Source organism: Thamnophis elegans, chromosome Z (genome assembly GCF_009769535.1).
Source record: "Thamnophis elegans isolate rThaEle1 chromosome Z, rThaEle1.pri, whole genome shotgun sequence".
Classification (NCBI taxonomy): Eukaryota; Metazoa; Chordata; class Lepidosauria; order Squamata; family Colubridae; genus Thamnophis; species Thamnophis elegans.
Genome location: NC_045558.1, coordinates 29466330 through 29474091, shown reverse-complemented (window position 1 = coordinate 29474091; position 7762 = coordinate 29466330). Strand labels below are relative to the sequence as shown.

The following is a 7762-nucleotide window of genomic DNA, read 5'->3' as shown; positions in this document are numbered from 1 at the left end:
AAAACATTAGCTATCCTGTTATATATTATGGTCTATATTTTATTTTATACCAGGCTTGCTTCACAGTACATAGGTGTCTGCTATACATAATCCCTAAAATACAAATAATTAATGGTGATGGAAATATCAAGATATGAATTTGTTTGAGATTATTTGCACGCATGCTTATATTTTCTGCAAGAAAGACGGACATTTATAAAGCAGTATAGAATATAAAGCAGTATTGGTTACTTGTCAAAATTATGCTAATGAATACACTGCAATTATCATAATATACTACAGTTTTCAAGTTGATTAACATCAATAGTATAAAAGGTAACATAGCAAATTCATGTTCATTTTTTTATTTTTTGTAATTAGGTTGGGCATTATTTAAAAAAATACTACATATAATAGGAAGAAAGTACTATGGAAATTTCCACTTTTTAAAAATTGGTGTTGAGCGATGATTTTTAATTGGTGTAGTATAGTATTTTCCAGAATCTGCTTATTTTTTTAAAAAAACTATCCTGACTTAACTGAATAGTTCTCTGTGCTGTGAAACAAGAATTTTCCTGAAGTAAAATCTTCAAGATTTTTAAAATGCACCTGTTTCTCTATTTCCATATGGAACTATGAAAATCTGACAAACTAGCAGCTTCCCTAATGTTCTTGAATGGTTCAAATAATTATTTAAATATAAATTCATTCCTTGCCTGATTTTGAAAAAAAGAAAGATGACCATTTAAATATATTTCTTTCTAATAATTTTTCCAATACATTACAGTACATTGTAAACTATAAGTGTGTGTGTGTCTGTGTGTGTATAGAGGGAGGAAGGGAGAGAGATGACTTTATTTTTTAATATTTCCATTTTCAAAATAACCTTTTAAAAGAAATGTAACTTTTTAAGACATTTCTGCCACAATATATTTGCAATTGTTCAAATGTCGGAAAAATCAGCCGAATCTATATTATTACATTAGAAACGTTTATGCAGAGCATAGAATTATTTGAGTTTGTTTGCTTTTTAAACAATCCTGGCTTAATTAGTGGGGAAATCTCTCCAGGTGAGTTTTTCTTTTGGTAAAGTTTTCCCATCTTTTGGTTCCTCTGGAAATCTGCAATAGAGAGGGAAAAATGGAAAAAGTTGCTGGATGAAGGAAATGGCAGAAAAAGGAGAAAGAATGGATTGCATTTTTCTGTTCTGTCCTTCTGCTAGTAGGCTCCAGTACTAGATATCAAGTTTTCTGAGAATAAAAGTAACTCTTTCATTTGCAACTTGAAGTTGAATTCAAGTTACTGAATTCAAATTGTAAAATACCTTGGGTTTGAATTCAGATTAAGAAAGGTTATGTACAAATTAGTAAATATATAAAACATTTGATAAATAATAACAATTGCTAAAAGTAGTCCTAGACAAAATATTAGCAAAACATTAGGCGGTTCAATGAAAAGTAGTAAAATAATTTATGACATCTTAATTCTATCAACGTCAGTTTGGCTGTGGACTCTTAATTTCAGTACTACTGCATCCCCTTAAAAGCCTTAATCAGGACCAGATGTAGCCTGATTAGAGCCAATTTTTATAAAGAGAACACCTATGCATGAAAAAATGAACCCAATACACACATACACAAATGATATGTCCTGAAAAATCAACATTTAATGAATTGAAAATCCTTGATTGATTTATTATTATTTACTATAACTATTGTTCTGGAAACAATGCTAACATAATACATCCAGAAAGAATAGAGAAAGGCCCACAGTATTAGGCCTATTTAAAAGCCTTGATGTCCCCAGAGATACGTTTAAATTTTCTTCGACTGTCAAGCTTCCCTCCCCTTTTTGCTGTTAGATATTGTTAAAACTGTTTGTGTAGCTGTAGGTGCATGGTTCTTTGAATATCTAATGAGGCTGCAGTCCAACAGACAATAATTTGAGAGCTTATTTTTGTTCCACTGATGTTACTGAAAGGTGTATTATAAATTGCATTTAAAAATTAAAATGTGACATACAGCTCTGTTTGATCATTTAAGATTTTAATTCCTTTTAGACTGATTGCTTTTTTTCCAAATTGGCTTCAAAGCTTTAATTATTGTTCTCAAGATCTATTCTTGGATTGCTGTTATGAGCCACCATTGGAAACAGCATGTTGATCTGATGAAAAAGAGGTCTTCTTAGGTTTCATTTTATATGATATTTCTTTTGTACAATAGTTAATTTTAAATATAGTTTGGTAGATATGGTTACTTTGCACCTTCCTTTATTGTTATACAAATACAGCCTGGCAAAAAAATTAGTAAAATGAACAATTAGCTTTGGAAAAAAGGATATGTGGAAACCACTGCAAGCTTAGATGGCACAAAGAGTGATTAGGTATAGATGAAAGACAATAAGAAAGTAATCCACGGCGCAGGACTCAATAGTATGTGGCATGTGATTTGCTTTCTGAGTTCTGGATCCTCAATGTGTTCCCACAACTACGGCCACCACCATTACCAGATTTTTTAAAATCTCAAATCATTTTTATTTTGAATTTTATTAATTTTTAAAAGGAAGTTAGCATGCTTCAGACCAACATTTCAGCCTCAGATATAATTTATATTTCCCAAAATATGAAAATGTCAATTCCCACAGATCTGTGAGGCATTCCTAGAACTCAAAGGTGGGTAATTACAATCCAGAAAAGGTTAAAGTAAGCCAGATGGCAGTATTCTGGGAAACTTGAAAAAAAATGATGGGATAAGACTTCAATAGTTTGCTTTCTGGCATGGGCACACACAGCAAAGGTGATATAACCCTGCTTATATGCATAGAAAACAAGTGAAGGATACTAAAATAGGGAGGGGCTTTCAACATCTAAGTCACACTGACATTTTGAAGCCAGTAACCTTTGTTGTGAATGCCAATTTGCAGTATTTATATGTGGTTACATACCATGACAGCTATTTTATGCAAATACCCATAATGTTCAGATGTGAGAACCAGCAGAAAGATTTGGGGATTTGCTCCTTTTTACGCACGGGGGTAGAAATTGTCTCTCATGAACTCATGAAACAAGTGTCTACTGTCAGCTGAGGTGGCTTCTATCTAGATTTTGTGACATTGGCAAAATCTTTGATAAGTATCTCCAAGAAATCCAATACTGAGGCACAGCATGTCAACTCTATTGATTTCCTGATATTTGTATTGTTAGGAAATATTAGAATTTGGATGTAGAGAGGAGATGTTCTCATATGCACGTTTGATTTTTTTTCCATGGCCAAAACAAATTAGGGGAAAATGAGTTCTGAAATTGCTCTGCTTAGCAGCTGTTCCTTAGGCTTAGGTTAGTTTTGCTCTAAAGCAGTGTTCTTCAATCTGGGCAAATTTAAGATGTGTAGATTTCAATTCCCAGAATTCCCAGTCATCATAAGAGCTAAAATCCACACATTTTAAAGTTGCCCAGCTTGAAAAACATTAAAGGCATCCTATTTAGGCCTTGTTTTTGACCTGACTACATTTGGAAAGAGGGTTAGGAGTTAATTTTCCTAGGAAGTCCATGTTTTATTCAAATTTCTGCACATTCTACTGTATACTTTCTATGGTCTAATTAGTGTCGTGGTCCCCAAATGTTTTATTTCTCCTTCCATAGTATGAGAAAGTATCCTTCTTGTTAAAGGATAAGTTTTTTAAAAAAAGTCAAATTAAGCTACTCTGGAGCTGGCGGCATTGAAATGATGCTACTCCAATGTATGAAATAGAGGTATGGATCTTTCCCAGCATATGGTACCCAGATTGTTAATTGGAACAACTGCACATAATGGACTGACTCATGGGGGTGAAATCCAGTATACAGACTGACTTTGATCCAAATAACATCTGCATGTGGTACTATTATTTTGTTCCTCAAATGTCTTGTGCATATAACATTTTTATTTATAGAGTTTGAAACAACTTTTAGTATCTTTGCTGCTTGCAGTCATGAAAGAAAGTGTAAAACAATTTTATTGTGGAACCTGAACCATAAATTCTGTATCTCATATGCATTTTCCAAATTTGTGTTACGTTTAGATAGAGCTGACTTTATTACATCACACATTTTCAGTTGTTATATACTGGTTACTCAGGAATGAAGTAATCTATCCGAAAAATGATTATTTGGTGCTAAAACAAAGCAAAAGTTATCTGCAATTTTCTGAAAACTAAAGTAACAACCAGTGTTCGCTGCCATAAAGGACAGGGCCTGGGGTTGTAACAAGGCTGAATTCCACTTATTTCTCTCTTCTAAAAATCCACCTGCTCATTATTGCTTGTAGGAACTAGCTTACAAAATGCCTACTTTAGCAGCTTCCAAAATAAGGCACTGTACTGCATTTGGCTACCAACCAGTCGGTGGTGAATTGCCCTTGATCTAATACATGAGGTAGACTTTTATGTGCTTAAATTCGGCCATATGGAAGCAGAACTGCCATAGGAGTTCTCGTTTTCACACGTGTTGGAAACCAGTGCATCCAAGGAATAAATGTCTCGGAGCTGTAGCTGAAATGGCTCCAAAGGAAAAGAAACAATGCACTAGATAGCAGAGATGATGCGGCTAGGGCCATTTCGGAGGTCTGCTAAGCGAAATCGCGGCTTTTCCAAAAAGCCAACATCGGTAGCAATTCTGTTGTGAATGGACGGAGAGAAACCTCAAGCCGAACAAACCTACAAAGGCGTCGAGTTCCCAAAAGATGGAAAAAGACGGGTCGCTGGAAGCGAGGGCGAAAAAGCTCGGGTTTCCTTTAACTGAGCGCAAAGAGCAGGAGAAAAAACCAAGCCAAAGAACTACGTAGGCAGGCGAGTGTGTGCAAAGAACAAAGGCAAGAGAGACAAAGGGGACCCGGGAAATGCATCAGCACGGGGTGCAGGAGGCGGAGGCTGAGCCGGGGCGAGTAGAAAGGTGGGCAAAGCCAAGGCGCGCTGAATACTAACGGGACGGGCGGAATAAAGCTGTCTCTGCCCAATTTGCATGAGAAAAGAAAGGTAGTATTGATGCGCCTAGATTAATTCACTCCTAAGCCTTGAATTTGTTAAACTGATCTTTTGCCTTCTAAGATTGGAAAGGTACGATTTAGGATAAAAGACGGGTGCAGCTCTTCGTTCCCCTTTGTTCCTGCAGCAATCGATGGCTCTTGCTTTTGCTGCCGGAATCCTTGCCGCTCTCTAACTAACCCTAGTTGTTCACTTGCAGATGTTTATCCGGCTGGGGCCCTCCCGCGCCTCATTCAGAACCAGCTTTGCTGACTACAGGTAATTGGTTTCCTTCCTAGATCAGCCGATCCTACACGTGTTGGCGAAAGGTCCTTGGTCTTTCGTTTTAGATCTGCTTCTGATCAGGCCTGGCTGAGAAAGCCCGAGGGGTCATAAAAGAAGCAAGAGAAGGAAGTGAAACTTTTGCTCGGTGCTTCCGAGCCACGTGGTGGTCAATCCTTTGTTTCGAGCAGCAAACAAAAATTGCTGCAAACAGGATAGGAAATGCATTCCCTACGTTAGATACATCGGTCATTGGGAACTGAACTGTGAACCCCTGGCATTATCCCAGAATGTGCTTACCTTTAAAAGGTGGAATAATGTTCAGTTTTGGTTGCTCACTTTATTTTTTTGAAACATGCCACTTTCAACTAAACTATCCAAAGCGCTTCTGTTTCACACCACTTTTCTTCTGCCAAGAAAAACGGGGGAGGGAGGAGTTTAGGATCTGATCAGCCTGAGGACACGTGGCAGGAGGGGCGAGGCCAGAGCCAAAAATGGGCAAGGCCAGCGTTTTTCTTTATGCTTCTCTCCGCTCTGCTTGCAGCTTTGCAACTTCCATCTTTTTCTCTCCCCCCGCCCCTTGCCATGCAGAGGTGAACTTTGAAAACATGGATCGGTTTAGTATATTCAGCTGGAGCAGAAAAGGATGGAGTGCCGGTATTTCATCCCTGGCCTCCAGATCAGCACCACCTCTCCAGGCTTTTAAATAGTTACACCTATGGGTATAATGCCGAATACAACATTTTGAAAGGCAAAACATAAGTGATCAACTTAGCTATCTTGTTATGACTTCATGTTAAAGTTTTCTAGTGAAATAATGCACTATTTAATCCAGCTTTAAGCACCACACATGACTTGGGGAACCAATTTCTTACTATTTTTTTGTTCATTTAAATCTGGAAATAAACAATGGGTTTTGACACCCTACTTGGAGGGAGGATTTGTATGTTAGCTCTCCACTGCTGCAAGAGTTCAAGACTCTTCCCACATTCCTTCCTTCTAATTAAACCTAAAAGATGGGCTGAAACTGATTGACCAAAGGTCTTCTTTCCTGAGAGTGAAACTGAGCTTGGCCCTCCCCAGTCCTATTTCAACACATGAACTGCTTCAGTCCAACCCAATTCTACAGATTTTGTAGAACAAAAGAATCATTTCAAATCAGTGTGTGAGATTGTTAAGACTACACAGAAAGAGTCTGGCCTATACATTTTCAGAAGCATTTTTCTGGCTCTTGCCCAATCCCAGCCCTTGATTATCTGTTATCAGGTTTATATTGCCTATTACTGATGGCATAAATAGACTGTCTCCAGGGTAATCTTCCATCAATCCTTATCTTCCATTTTTTCTGACAATGTTCCCATCTGTAAATACAGTCTAACATTTTGCTCCTGGCTGCTTTTTTCTTTTTCTTCATTCCATGTTTCCTGGCATTACTGACTTCCCCCACAAAAAGCCAAAATAGGATCATTTCAGTCTGGTCATTTGTGTATCGAGTGAGAATTCTGCATTGATTTTTCTATGATTTAGATTTTCATGGCTATATATAGAAGTCTTTTCTAACTTCAAAGTTCAAAGCCATCATCTTGGTGCTTTTGAAGGGCTCATGGGGATTATAATCTCATCTGTACTATTTCCAAAAGATTTAGATCCTATAGATCAAACATAGCTACTGTGTTAAAATACATTTGAGGTAGCATCAAAGAAAAGTCACACTGAACACTGTTAAGTAATTTAGTCTAAAAAAATATACAGAGGATCGCTAAATTTCAAGTAAAAAGGATGCACTTTAAATATCAAATTTTGCACACAAAAAAAGCATTGAACTAATGACAATAAAAAAGAATAAAATCTTAAAAATTTATCTGGACTTCTTAATTCTTTAGGAATGCCCTGTTGGATTGTAGGGAAATACAACCTCTGACAAATGAACAACTATCTAATAACTGTGATGTTTTATCAACTGCGTTCTTCTCTCTTGAGTTTCTGGGATTTCTACTACATTCATATTTCCTGGCTTCTAATTTCATTGAACACTGATTTATGACCAAATTATATTAATCTGTAGAACATTATTAATATAGCATGAATACCAATAACCATATGATCTCCATAGGAGCTTCCTGCAGGTGTAAAGCAAGTTTCTTTCTGAAGTAAAGAAAAGCAATTCAGTTAAAGCAAACTTCTCTGAAGCACCAAAAATAGCTATTTGGGTGTATGTTGTAGGAAATAGTCAACAGGAAAGGTTACTTGGCTTTGCTTTTAAGGCATAATTATAAGCGCATAATATGGAAGAAAGGCTGGTGAAGACTCTAAATAAATGCATGCTTGCACTGTAACTTTATTAAAAACAAGTCTCAATGTGTACTTCATTATGTGGTTAACATTAATTTGGGGGAGTGCTCTTAGAATTACTGTAATAGTTGCAGTGATAAAGGTCACTTTCATCCTAATTACTAATTATCAGCCCCCCCTTTTGCTCTTTATATTTTAATTTGGGTCCACT

General features: G+C 36.6%; 1 long non-coding RNA gene across 1 annotated transcript; it reads right to left on the bottom strand.

Moving 5' to 3' along the window:
• Positions 1–1008: 1008 nt before the first annotated feature.
• On the bottom strand, positions 1009–5648 carry LOC116521517. The gene is made up of 2 exons (XR_004256925.1): positions 5560–5648; positions 1009–1100 (listed from the first exon to the last, which is right to left on the bottom strand). It is a non-coding gene; the product is annotated as an uncharacterized LOC116521517 (long non-coding RNA).
• Positions 5649–7762: the final 2114 nt, after the last annotated feature.